This window comes from Pistacia vera, unplaced genomic scaffold, assembly GCF_008641045.1.
Source record: "Pistacia vera cultivar Batoury unplaced genomic scaffold, PisVer_v2 Contig398, whole genome shotgun sequence".
Classification (NCBI taxonomy): domain Eukaryota; kingdom Viridiplantae; phylum Streptophyta; class Magnoliopsida; order Sapindales; family Anacardiaceae; genus Pistacia; species Pistacia vera.
In genome coordinates this window covers 1,086,099-1,101,423 of record NW_022196221.1, presented here as the reverse complement: position 1 = coordinate 1,101,423, position 15,325 = coordinate 1,086,099, and positions in this window count along the sequence as shown.

Sequence of the window (15,325 nt, the reverse complement as noted above, 5' to 3'; positions counted from 1 at the left end):
TGTTACTTTTGACACTATAACAAGACACGTTTTATTTAAATGGCGATGGAGACAGTATGCAACTACCATGTCAATTAGTGTCTCCATTGGACATACCAACCTTTATAGATGTGAAACATAATTGATTTTTAATTACAATTGATCTTGCAGTTGTAAAGGCTTATCTATGCACTGTTTTCGACTTAGAATATTGCGTAAAATTATAAAAAAAATTGTCATATAGTTTTCAAGTCAAGAAAGAGAAACCAAATTAAATATTTTACAGTCATCATTTAATAATTGTTTATTATCACTTTATCATTGATTTAAAATAAAGTAACATTCCTTCTCTTATTTGTTATACTTGGAATTTCGTGCCAACCATGCCAAGTGTGAATTTAAAATTCTTAAAACTTTCGGTTAATTTTTATGCTATAGTTTTTAAATCAATAATTAGAAACTAAGTCAATGATATTGATACTTTGTGTTTTATATTAGATGAATCTCTCGTAACTTTAGAAATTTTCATTGATTTGAATAATGTGGAAATATGAATAATAGTTGAGATTAAAAATTTGACAATTTATCAATCTTTCGAGTTTATTTTACAAGTTTAAGTCCAAAATTGAAGGTCCGGCATAATAATTAAATATTAATAAAGAATATATTTCAAAGGGTTGTTTTTGTTTTAAGAAATAAAAACAATAATAGGGTTCGAGAGTCGAGCCTAGTATAATCTCTTATTGCTAAAATTTAAATATTTTTTTGGTGACAAAATTGATTGACAAATTAATTTTTTAATATTTTTTTTTTTTGTTTGTCCATAAAGATGGCTAATTAATTTGCAAAAAGAGAGGATTTTAAGAGATTGTCTCATCCTAATTTAATAAAATTAATTTTTGACCTCTTCATTTTTTTTAAATTTATGAAATATTGTGCTTTTGGGAACATCTACCTATCTAGAGATCCTAAATTTCAAACTCTACTCTCAATTATTAGAATTTATGTCTAAATCAAATTATTATTTGAGCATCATAACACTTCTTAGAGTTTATATTAATTTAAATAAATTAATCAAAGATTATTTCATTATTATAACAGGTTGTAACTTGTAAATATATGCTCTATTTATGTATTTATTTTTAATTAATTATCAATTATGTAAAAATCCCTCTTGTGTTTTAACTCTAATTTTTTTGACATATGTCTAATTTTTTTGTCTAATATATATCTAATTTTTTTGACATAACATCGAGATATTATATCAAATATCACTACTAGAAAGTCGGTTTTCTCCGACATGAGAAAATGTCAATACTCATAAAGATGACAACACAAAAGTTACATCGATACTTTAAAAATGATTCTACGCCGGTGGCCGACCTAGCTTGTCAAGAGATGGTTATTACTGTAGCATCGCATGACAAATTTTTTTTTTTATATAAGAACCTATTTTTTATTTTTTAGAACCTACTTTGCATAGTGTATGTAACAAGGCAATAAATTTATGTCCTATAGTCAAAACAAATAAGATAAAAACAAATAATATGAGATAAAATTTCATTGACTTGTAATACAGAGTGAGATATTACCTGGTCGTACTCTAGATTTTTATACAATGTAAAGTGGGGAATTAAAGCTTTGCTTTCACCAATTCTTTTAATGCTCAAGGTGGGACGGTGGGTGGGGGGCACTGTACCCAACCCACCTGGCTAGCTTTAGCATGTTTAAGGGCTGGGCCCTCACCCCTTCATGTGGGCTCCGGCTCACCCATTGGCCCTTAATTAGCCAACACATAAGTAAAATGGGGTGGCCGATTAAAGTTTGATTATTTTAATAATGCTTAATTAGTGTAGTTTATTGCCAGTAATGATTAGAGAGACATAATTAGAGCCAATGGATTTTATGCTAATTGTGGCCAAAAATAAAATAAATAAAAATATGTATAAGTATATATTTTGAGATTTTTTTTTGTTTAAAATTTTAAATTATTTTTGAGAAATATAATTACAAAAACTAGTTTATAAAAAATTAATTAGAAAAAACTTATTAAATTAATTTTATTTTTCAACTTATGAATACTATGATTAATATAATAAAATTAATATATTCTTATAAATTATTAAATCTCTCTGAGTTTGTTTTGCAAATCTAAATTTGAAATTGGAATCTTCACCGCACCCCATCATCTTTAAAAGAATATATTAAGATTAATTAGTGACATATAAATATGATATTATATCACATATCAAATTTCATTATTTTTATGATTTTCCCATATTTTTGTTTTTGTTTTGGTGTGAATTAATGTCTCCATCTTAAGCCTTAATTGGTTAGATAAATCTTGTTTAAATAGATGTGCAAATTAAACGACATGTCGGACCCATGGAGTAGATAATCGCGAGAGCGTTTCACGTGATCTACGTACGTAAAATTGTCGTTTACTCTTATCGGATAATGGAACTGAGCCCCACTGCTTGTCGGTTTTTCTCCCTCCATTCATTAATGCTTGGTTTGTCTATGATTAATCCATGATTAGCCAAACAAAAAGCTTCATTTAATATTTATTTAAATAATTAGATTTATTTAAATTTTGTCAAATAATCTTACTTATTAATAATAGGTTTAATCATTGAAAGAACCAACAATTAAATATATTATTAATTCCACAAAATAATATTAAACTTGTAATACATATGAAATATCAAATTTCTGAAATAAAAATAAAATAAAATAAGATTTTATAATTATACTTAAATTTCTTATAACATTTTGATAAGAGAAAATTAATGACTATTAATAAAAAAAATAATACTATTGTCTATTTATCATACAAATTTAATAATATAATATTAGGTCGATAAAATCATCCAACCATAAAAAAATTTAGTTTTATACTGAAACAATCATTATTATCTAAAATATTATATGTAATACATTATATATTAATTACACTCTCCTAGATGCTAATAATTTTCTTAAAATCCAAGTGTTGTGAGGAAACTTTTACGAGAAAGGGTTTTATAATTTCTGTTAACGAGAAATTTGGTTGAAATTTTGTGTTTTAATAGTCTTTTGGACGCAATAAAATTTGGTTAAAATTTTTAAAAAATCATGACATTTTATATGTGAAAATTTAGATAAATAATAATTATTAAATTTATAATTTAGATAAGTCAGTCATGAAATTGAGAGAAAATGTCATGTCTTAGCACAGCAAGATCATAAATGCTGTTTTTGTTAGACATGGTAGAAATTAGACCCACAAATCTTTTTATGCTTCAAGCTGTTTCCTAATCGATTAATACTTTTCAATAAAATGACAAAAAATAAAAATCAGAAAAAATTAATAATTTAAACATTATTTTACCCATTATTATTTACTAAAATATAAACACTTGCTAAATGTACAATTTAGATTATTATAAATTGAATTTTACTCAAATAGATTCCAAGAGCTTTGATTTTAGAGTTTATTTCAATTATCTTCTAATTTGAGAATATGTTTACTAATAAAAAAATATAAAACATGTTTAATAATTAAGCATATATCATACCTTTAAATACAATTCTTAACGCGTTAAAATCTACTAATAACAAAAGAAATGAATAAAAATAAATTAAATTCCATTCTAACTTATTACGATATTTAATAATCAATTAATTAATGATTAATACTGTAATTAGAATAAACCTATAATAATTAATTAAGATGAAATAATTAATTTACCCACTAATCAATCAAAATTAATGTTGCTTTAATTACATTTTGCGCATGATATAAGTGGATCCCTCATGTATCGAACTGTTCAACTCTAATGGGGTCCTTCCTCACTTGAAAAAAACAAATAAAACCAAATTCCTCTAATTAATATCTGTTTAATCATCTAATTAAAGTTTTAATTAATTAATATTTATAGCTATTATTTTCATGAAGAGACAGCTCAAGTCGTCGATGTTGACCCCTTCATTTCTCACGTAGAGTTACTACAAATTTCTGTCACTCTCTTTGTCTCCTCATTTCGCTAGCAAATTTCCTCCTCTTCCACTTGTGCCTATTTAAGCGACCAACTCAAAGGCATTTCTAACCCAAATTATACCCAGAGTTTTATCGAAAAATCGACAAAACTCGCTCGATATTTCATAAAAAATGGCTATGGTTTCTCGCCACTATCGTTTTCTTGTAGTTGCTCTTCTTCTTTGCTTCATTTCCCTCTCCGACGGAGGTTAGTATATCTTTTTTTTTTTTTTCTTCTCTTGGTATATTTATTTAATTTGTTGGTATGTATCGTTTGTTGTCGAACGGTTTGTTGATAATTTTTTTCTTTTTCGGGTTGCAGCACGAAGTTTGGGAGTGGTAGTGCCGCCTAGGGTTAGTGTTGAAAGTGAGAATAATGTTGATATTACACCATCGGCTTCAAGAGGGATTCATGGAGGAGAAGTGCAAAAGGAAATAGAAGAAGAAGAGATGGTGACTGTGGATTATACTCCTGCAAGGAAGAAGCCTCCAATTCATAACTAAATTGAGGCCACAAAATTTTTTTTTTTTTTTTGGTTTTTTATATTGATATCGATCGTTTGATTTTGATGTAAATATATTTAGTATAAGAAAATCAAGATAGTATGCAGGAAAGAGGGGGAAAAATATTATTATTAATAATAATTAAATATAAATATATTAGTAGTAGAAATTATTGTAAATTAGGGTTTTTGGGAAGGGAATTTGAGAGAAAATTGAGTGTAACATGCATGCATGCTACACCTACACTGGTTTTGGCTTAATTTGTAGATGAGTTTTATTTATTATTCATATAAATATACAAGAATATTTAGTAATAATTAATATTTACTATGTATATATTTGTATTTTATATTAAACTAATAAATTATATGATCAAATGCAAACAATATTGCTTATAATTCCATGAAAATTTGAGTGGTAATTAATAATTAATCGATACATTAATGTTCTTTAAAATCTCAAGTTTAATCAAAATTAATTGATTTTATGTGGTTTTCTTCACTTATAATAATTAATTAATTTATTAACATGAGTTAACATCTAATTATGATCTTATTATTATTTGTTATGCCTGGGAAAACAAGGGCTGACGTGGAAAGTCACGTGATGAAGCGTGACCTGCTCCCGTCAGAACGGTAAGCGCACGTCAGGCCTGCCAAACCCCATGGAGCTCCCACGTGTCCATTTCCCTGCTCCAAATCGCGTGAAATCAGATTGGGAAGTGGGCAATGGGACGTAAAGCCAGATTATGTCCTGACATTCATACCAACCCAAGGATTTAATGATGATTACACGCATTCAATTCGATATAAAAAGAGGAAGACCCCTTCATTAAGGGGATTCGGCCATTTTACACTTAAACTCTCTCTCTTTAAAAACTTTGTATTTACTTTTCCCAATCATTTGTAAGTCAGTCCGCTTTTGCGACCTGACCCACCATATTAATAAAAATCAGTGGACGTAGGACTTGCTACCTTAGCATCCGAACCACTTTAAAAGCTCTCATTGCATTTATTTCGTATTCTCTATCCATAATCACGTGTGTTTCTTGACCAATCAACGTTGCGCACGTGTCGATTAGTTGGTGTTAGAATCTCGCATCAACAGTTTGGCATTAGAAGGAGGGCCCTGATTTAGCGTTTACCCTTCATCAGGAGAATCTTCGACCTACTGGTCCTACAGCAACAAATGGCCCGCCAATCTGAACCTGAGCAAGCTAATAAGCGCGCTGAAGGAGTCCCCTTGACCCAAGGAGATACCCCCTCCAGGGTACTTCCAGTTTCACAAAATGCTGCGGGGGATATCCCGGCAGCTTCGCAGCTCGACCCTGCCATCAGAAGCTACCTGGAGAGGTTCAACAATACTCTCCAGACGGTCAACCAGAGGCTGAACCATTTGGACCAAGGCATGTCATGTACAACAGCTGGGGCGGTGCAACCACCAAAGACGCCTGCAGGTCGCGCGAAAGTGCGGCAAAGGGAAATAGCCCGTGCCGCGAGCATTGTAGCGCGTAGACGTAAGGGTAAGCAAGTGGCAAAAGGTAAGCCTACGGGCTCCTAAAGACCAGCGAACACAAATCGTGCCCCGAGCAGGGTGCCGGTAAAGCTGAGACTCGACGAAAAAGTGAATCCCGAGCTGTCCCATGCCACGTCGCAGGCAAACCCAAGCAAAAATGTCAGGCGCGATGATTCCTATCACCGCCAGCAGAACGATCTCAATCGTTATCATGCGGGTGGCCCCCACACCTCGCGGGGCAGTTCGTACCACCGCGAGGGTCGTGAAAACACCCCGTGCAATCCATTGTCTTCACACGCCTCTAGCCAGCGTGTGTCGAGTGCGGCCGAAAATGCCTACCGAGGCAAAGAGGAATCCGACCTCCGGACTTTCCTGAACCGTAATCGTGAAGGCCGAACTCGCATGGGTGAAAGCAACCCTCAATTGGGTCCGTTACCATAAATTAAGGAGCTACAGCGAGCTCTGGACAGGTTAAGGGAGCAGCAAAATGAACAGGCCCAGGTCGCCTCTGCATCCCCATTCTCTCCCGAAGTGCTAGCTGCTCCACTCCCACCAGGGTTCAGAATGTCCGACATGCGACCGTTTGATCGGAACCATGACCCGTAGGATCATTTGTATGAGTTCAACGACCTGATGGAGCTCCACTAGGTTTCGGACCTTGCAAAATGCCGTTGTTTGGCCGTGACGCTCACTTCTCACGCCAAGCGGTGGTTAAGGTCGCTCCCAGCAAGATCGATTAGTTCGTGGCCTCAGATGAGCACGACGTTCCTCCGGGATTTCCAAGCAAATCGAAAGTTTTCGATGCCTTTGAGCTACCTCAGCAACATAAGGCAAGAAAGAGACGAATCCCTGCAATCTTACATCGACCGTTTCCACAGGGAACTCAACAAGGTGGCTCACGCTCCAGAAGAGTCCATTCGAACACTTATAATAGCTGGAGTTCGCCCGCAAACCGACCTGTAGAAAGAACTGCAAGCTGAGGACGATGTTTCCCTCACCAGATTTTACAACCTTGTGGAAAAATATCTCCGAATAGAGAATTCATTGGCGGCACTCCGCCGTCGCGATCACGACACTTCGAGCAGTATGTCTGGTCGGGGAGAAAATAGGAGAGCTGATCGCAAAGGAGACATTGATGATCAGCGAAAAGGGAAAAAACCTCGCTACGAGCACAAAAAGTCCTATGCTCCTGTTCCTCGTCGCGACCGAGACAGAGCTCAATACACTCCGTTAAACGTGTCATATCTGCAATCCTTGATAAATCCGAGGAGGCCAGCTTGCTCGATGAGACAGAACCAATGAAAACTCCTGCTACGGCCAGAAACAGCAAAAAATACTGCCATTACCATCGGGATAACGGGCATCACACTGATAAATGCTGAGCCCTAAAGCAGGCAATCAAAGAGCTCATTAAAAAAGGGCACTTCAAGGAGTATATTGATGACTCTCCAAAAGAGAGCCAAGGGGAGCAAAAGAAAAAGCGTCGTGATCGCAGCGGATACAGTAGCATTAATATAATTTTCGGAGGCCCACACCTCGCGGGAAACAAGCGAGGAGCGCAGGAAAGGTATGCTCGCGAAGCATATCACGACCCGATCAGAGTAATGAACACTTCGCAGCGACCACAAAAGGCTCGAAAGGAGGAGCCGATCACCTTCTGCGAAAGGGAAGCAGCTCGCTTGCACCATCCTCACGAGGACGCCCTGGTGATCATGCCCCTGATAGGGTGCCATAATGTCTGCAGAATGCTTATGGACAACGGAAGTGCTGTGAACATCCTGTTCAAGACCGCTTTCGATAGAATGAATCTAGACGAGGCTGACCTAAAGCTCGCCTCGATACCTCTTTACGGTTTTACAGGGGACCACCTGATCCCCAAAGGAACGATCCAGCTACTAGTCACGCTCGACGACTACGACGAGGTGACTAGGGTTACCGAATTTTTGGTTGTGGATTGCCCATCGGCCTTTAATGGAATCTTGGGACGACCTCTATTGAGAAGCTTCAAGGCAGTCACTTCCATATATCACCTCAAGATGAAGTTCCCCACTCTAACGGGGATCGGAGAAGTGGCGGATCGCAAAGCGCATCTCACGAATGCTACGTAAAAGCGGTGCAGATGGCAGACAAGGGAAAGGGTATTTCGCGATGTGTGCCTCGCCAGGCTATGGCGATCAGCCTGATCGAGCCACAGCTTGGTCCAGCGGAGGATAACATAGATCCGCGAATCCAGAAAATCCTTCCTAACGACCCGGTTGAGGATCTGTCCGAAATTTTGGTTGATCCAAAAGAGCCGAGCCGAGCTGATAAGTTTCTTAAGGGAAAACATTGACGTGTTTGCCTGGTCGCATGCAGATATGGTTGGGATCAGTCCGGACATTATTTGCCATCCATTAAACGTCAGTAGTAAAGCCAAACTGGTTCGCCAGAAAAGAAGAGCGATGGATCCGGAGCTGTACGCCGCACTAAAATCAGAAGTGGAAAACCTCCTCCGAAATGGGTCCATCCAAGAGGCGCTATACCCGACCTGGGTTGCCAACCCAGTCTTGGTAAAGAAGCCAAATGGCAAGTGGCAGACCTGCGTTGATTTCAGCGACCTCAACAAGGCTTGCCCGAAAGACAGCTTCCCTTTGCCAAGGATCGACCAGCTCGTTGATGCCATCTCAGGGCACGAGCTGCTAAGCTTCATGGATGCGTACTCGGGATACAATCAAATCCTGATGTATGGGCCAGACGAAGAGCATACGTCCTTCATTACGGACCAGGGGCTATACTGTTACAAAGTCATGCCTTTCGGCCTCAAGAATGCGGGCACAACCTATCAGAGGTTGGTCAACTGAATGTTCTCCGACCAGATCGGGAAGACAATGGAGGTCTATGTGGATGACATACTGGTCAAATCCTAGGTCACCTCAGAGCACATTGCACATCTCGCCGAGATGTTTGACATCCTCCGACTGTACAGAATGAAGCTGAACCCTCTCAAGTGTTCGTTCGGGGTATCGTCAGGAAAGTTCCTGGGATATATGGTTAATCAGCGAGGCATAGAAATAAACCCCGAGAAGATTCAAGCCTTGCTCGATATGGAGAGCCCGACCAGCAAGAAGCAGGTCATGAGTCTAAATGGGCAGATAGCGGCACTTAGTTGCTTCATATCAAGGCTAACAGACCGCTGCTTACCATTCTTCAATGTTCTGAGGGCGAACAAGAAATTCGAATGGACTCCCGAATGCAAACAGGCATTCTAGAGTATAAAAGAACACCTAGGGAAGCCACCTCTCCTCTCTAAGCCTCTTTCACAGGAAATCCTGCTCATCTACCTGTCCGTCTCTCAGTTCGCGGTCAGTGCAGCTTTAGTACGGGAAGAGGAAAAGGAGCAGTGGCCAGTGTATTATGCAAGCAAGCATCTATCGAATGCCGAGATGTGGTATCCAGAAATGGAGCGACTAGCCTTTGCTCTGCTGATCGCGTCCAGAAAGCTACGACCTTACTTCCATGCCCATACAATCAACGTAATGACTAATTACCCCCTCAGACAGGTCCTTCAGAAACCAGAAGCCTCGGGTAAACTGCTCAAATGGGTCATGGAATTGAGCCAGTTCGACCTGAAGTACAAGCCCAGATCGACCATTAAAAGGCAAGCTATTGCAGACTTCATCTCAGAATTTTCCTATCTCCCAAGCGAGCAACAGCCTAGCGAAGTCGTGCAAGAAAGTATTCAGAACCTGTCAACCTGGAACCTCTACGTCGACAGGTCATCAAACAGGAAAAGAGCCGGTACGGGTCTTCTCCTTGTAAGCCCCGAAAGGGCTCGAATTCATGGTATTCTCCTATTCGGGTTTAAGGGGACCAATAATGAGGCAGAGTATGAAGCCCTGCTCGCCGGGTTGCGACTTGCCAAAGAAATGGGTGCAACCGCGATCAGCATTTACAGCGACTCCATGCTGGTCATCAACCAAATTTTAGGGGAATACCAAGCCAAAGAAGAGAACATGGTCCGCTACCTAAAAGAGCCTAAGACCGCTCTTGGGTCGTTTAAACACTTCGAAATCACTCAGATCCCCAGAGATAGCAACTCTATAGCGGACTCCCTAGCAAAGATAGCCTCATCGTTAGATTCAGAGGCTCCAGATAACATTCCTGTTCGTTTCGTGGATGCTCCAACTATCAGCTCAACTGAACAGACCGTAAATATGACTCAACCGGATTCCTGGATGACTCCCATTTTCCAATACCTCAAGGATGGGACCTTGCTAGACGACAAGGTCGAGGCAAGGGTCCTGCGAGCAAGATCTGCTCGTTACACACTCATCGGGGACCAGCTGTACAGGAGAGGATTCAGTGCCCCTCTCCTCCGATGTGTAACCAGTGAAGAAGTAGACTACATCATGACGAAAATTCACGAAGGGATCTGCGGTAATCACACAGCTGTTCGATCTCTTGCGAACAAGGTTGTTCGTCAGGGATATTATTGGCCCCAGATCCAAGAAGATACGCATAGTTTTGTTAAGAAATGTGACAAGTGCCAGCGGTTTGTGAACATTCCGCGAGCCCCCTCACACGAGCTGATAACGATGTCTAGCCCCTGGCCATTTTTCATGTGGGGGATCGACCTTATTGGTCCCATGCCAGTTGGAAAGGGAGGGGTCAAGTATGCCGTGGTCGCGGTAGATTATTTCACGAAATGGGTGGAAGCCGAACCACTGGCTGCGATCACGACCAGAAAGCTGAAAGACTTCATTTTCAAGAACATAGTGTGCCGCTACGGAATTCCTCACACCCTTATCTCGGATAATGGAAAGCAATTCGATAACGAGGAGTTCAAGCAGTTCTGCGACGAGCTGGACATCCATAAAAAATTTGCCTTAGTCGCTAGACCGCAGGCAAATGGCCAAGTTGAAGCTGTCAACAAGACCATCAAGCACACTCTAAAGGCCAAACTTGGGACAACCAAAGGAAATTGGGCTGATGATCTCCCCGAAGTCTTATGGGCATACAGGACAACTCCAAGAACTTTCACCTCAGAAACCCCTTTTTCGCTAGCCTATGGCTGCGAAGCAATGATTCCTGTAGAGGTGGGAACTGGTTCTCTTCGGAGAGACTTGTACGACGAGGTTGAAAACGAAGCACTTATGAGGGCAAGTTTGGATCTCGTTGAAGAGCACCGCAGCAAGGCTTCGCTAAGGATAGCAGCCTACCAGCAGCGGGCAAAGAGGTTTTTCGATTCAAAGGTCAAGCGAAGAGACTTCTAGGTCGGGGACCTTGTGCTAAAGGAAGTTCTCCTTGGGACCAGAGAGCCAAGTGCAAGGGTACTAGGACCTAACTGGGAAGGACCGTACCGGGTCGATAAGGTGATCAGACCGGGGACTTACCATCTCAAAAGATTGAACGGTTCCAAAGTACCCCGAGCTTGGAATGCCGAGCACCTCCGGCCATACTATCAGTAATCCCGAACTCAGCTCTCAAATTAGTTTTTGTTAGTTTCCTCTTTGATGTAAAGTATTATTTTGTTCGCTGGAAACAGTTCACATGTATTCTGTTCGCGTGTAAGAATTCGTATGTAATATTGCCTATGTAAAACTGAATTGTAAACTGTACTTATGTATGAAAAAGCGAACAGCAATTGAAAGCAAAATGTATTTTCATTTATGTACAAACAAAAATTAAGACCCAATCTCAATGGAGTCAGACTCGTTACATTATGGCTGGTCGGGGGGATCCTTCGAAGCAGGACCAGAGCCCTTTGCCTGGTCGGATTGTCGGGTGGCCGCTGCTGCCTGATCATCTTCCTCCGCCAGAATCCGCAAGGTCTCTTGCCACCCCTCCGAGAGGTCAGAAATATCCAGATCTGGGTTCTTTGATCGCAAGGAATAAATAGACCCGATTGCCCAGTCGGCGGCCTTATCCTCGATCTCCTCTGACTGGATCCGCATTTCTTCAGTTAGTGAAGCGATTTTTTCCCGACTCTCCTGGAGTTCGACCTCGAGAGCTTGCCTCTCCTTTTCGGAGGCCTCCCTTTCTTGTTCAGCTTGCTGAGCCCATATGGAGGTCGTCTGGATCTCCTGGTCCTTCTCTCCGACCTCCTTAGAGAGCCTAGCGGTTGTCCTTTGAAGCTCCTTTACTTCCTCCGCACGTCGTTCAAGCTCTGCCTTTTGGAAGTCCACTGTTCGCAAAGTAGCATCCTTTTGGTTTAGGTACCTGTTCGCCGCTTCGAATGCTTGCGTTCTTTCCGCTTCGACAGACTCCAGGCTATGCTTGAGCTTCGCGACCCCCTCCTTTAGGTCGCTTGCCCCCTTCGCAGCTCCCAACCGAGTCTTCTCCATAGACATCCTCATCACAAGCAAAGTCTGCGAGCAAGAAGTGAATTAGAATGAAAACGGCGGACAAACTTATAAGTATAGTTCGTTTACCTTGCTTAGATGCTGGAACGACGTGGTCATCAGGTCATCGCCCGTATCAGCAAACTCATCATATGACTCCGATAGCCCACACTCGAGTAGAAAATAGACTATCGGCTACAGGTATTCGGGCAGACTCCCCAATGAGTCCAGCACTGGTGCGTCCTTGGCCTTACCGGCAGCGATCGCCTCGTCCACGGGTTCCTTGCCCGACCTCCTTGAGTCCTGTCCCGACCTCAAGGGTTCTTTCTCAGATTTGGTCTCTGACTCGTCGACCTGAATCTGCTTCCTCTTCTTCGGCCTCTGGGCCAGAGCCTTCCGCCTTGGGCGAGCAGATGGTGCCTGAGCGACCTGTTCTGTCCTGGTCGCTTCTTGCACAGGACGGGGTTGGGAAGGCGCGGCTGTTCACACCGGTTGTGCTGCAACGGGACGAGCAGCTTCTGCCGCTCTCTCTCTCCTCGATCGAGGGAAGACGAACGGTGCTTGGCGAGGCTGCTCGGACTCTTTCGGAGGCATAGTTGCTACATGCAAGTACATTAGTAAACAAAATTATTCTGCGACCAGAAGGGAATCAGTGTAACTTAACTTCTAGGGGCTCTAAAGACGCGTTGTTACTGATAAAACCGTACTTCCGCAAGTTCGCGATTGTCACGAGCTTCCTCGCATCCTGGCTTTCCTTAAGAAGGACTCCAAAAGACACGAGCCTGTCCGAGTCGTCAAGCAGGTCTTGGCTGGTCATTCTATTAACTGCAAAAGAAGGACGGTCGTTATGATAAAGCATGCGAACAGACAATGAACCTAGCGAAGAAGAACCTACTTGGTTTCTGAAAGCGGCAGTAGCCGTCATAGCAGAAAAAGAAGAATTTTGTCTCGTAGGCCCCCGCGTTGCTGGGATAGCTATATATCCCTTCGGTGATGGTAGGTCGCCGGGACAAGTAATACGAATCCTTGTCCCTGCTCCTTTTAAGATAGTAGGCGATACCGAGTTCCACCGCCGTTGGCTCGCCCAAGCCACTCTCACAGCACGCGATGTGCATCGCAACGGTGATGACATACACGTTTGGCGTCAGCTGCATCGGTGCGATCCTGAAGTGATCCAGGACCGACCTGATGAAAGGATGGAAGGGAATCATCCCTCCACCCTTGAAGATCTCTTCGGAGATCGCAGCAAGGCCATCGGAAGGATGCCGTGATGACCAGGTGTTGTCGAGGAACACCTTTGCGCGGACATCGTACTGCTTTTTAATCCTATCAAACTCTTTTCGGGTGAGAACCGAGAAGACGTCAAGGGATGCGTCCGCGGGAACATCCCGAGAGGACGAGCTGGTTCCTTCCTCGGGTCTGGACGTTGACGGCTCCATTCCAGAGTCTGCAATACCGACAGACACGGTCATTTTAGCCTTCGCATTTTGTCCCGTGCGACAGCATGGGACAAATTCCTTAAACCCTAACAGTAACTCGAGCCGCCATCCACGGTTCGAATCCGACGATAGCATCGCGTCTCTGGTGAAACACCAGGAGACCCAACGCCATTGCCCACCAACCAAACAAAAAAAAAAAAAGAAAAAAAAAAGAAGAAAAAGGATGTTACCTTCTGGAACGTGTGACCAAGGCCGAATCTTGTTTCAGATATCTGAGAGGCGCTAATCGGAAAAGAAGAACTTCCAGTTTGCAAAGGCTTGTCACTCGAGGCAAAAGGGATTTTGGTGGCATCATCTGAAAAATGTGAGCTTTTATATGGACTGCGAATCGATGGTTACCACCTCTCAGAACCGAAACGACAGTCTTCTCTCTCTCTCCGCATTAAATGCGGCCCACGTCGCATTAAATGTCGTGATGAGGGTCGTCGTTTCAAATGCGTCGTGCAATTAATGCTGTCAAAACGACGCCGGGTCAGCACACAACGCATTTAATGAGCCTGCCAGACGCTTTAACACATGCAGAGCGCCTGACAGCGCAGAAACAGGTTCATTGAATCTCCAACCCTAAGGCACGGTAAGGAACGTCCGATGACTCCAGGTCGCTAGGATGATGATTGTCACGTCGTTTGGGCAAAAATTGTGTGAGGTCGTGTTCGCAAAAGGCCCTCTCCCGAGCTTCTTCCATTTAGGTCGAAATTATTAGAACCTCCAATCACGGCATGACTTAGTTTCCAAGGTTCGATCCTCAAACCTTAAAAACTAGGGGATTTCTGTTATGTCTGGGAAAACAAGGGCTGACGTGGAAAGTCACGTGATGAAGCGTGACCTGCTCCTGTCAGAACGGTAAGCGCACTTCAGGCCTGACAAACACCATGGAGCTCCCACGTGTCCATTTCCCTGCTCCAAATCGCATGAAATCAGCTTGGGAAGTGGGCAATGGGATGTAAAGCCAGATTATGTCCTGACATTCACACCAACCCAAGGATTTAATGATGATTACACGCATTCAACTCGATATAAAAAGAGGAAGACCCCTTCATTAAGGGGATTCGGCCATTTTACACTTAAACTCTCTCTCTCTAAAAACTTTGTATTTACTTTTTCCAATCATTTGTAAGTCAGTCCACTTTTGCGACCTAACCCACCATATTAATAAAAATCAGTGGACGTAAAACTTGCTACCTTAGCATCCGAACCGCTTTAAAAGCTCTCATTGCATTTATTTCGTATTCTCTATCCATAATCACGTGTGTTTCTTGACCAATCAACGTTGCGTACATGTCGATTAGTTGGTGTTAGAATCTCGCATCAACATTATTATTATTATTATTATTATTATTTCTCTCTTTGAAACTAGTTTTAAGACTACTAATTATAATTAATACTTGCTCCATGATTCTTAATAGTTTTTCATGCATAGAGATATCATATTCCAGATAAACAAGAATAATTAATTAAAATTAATAATTACTAATTAGTCATATAAACAA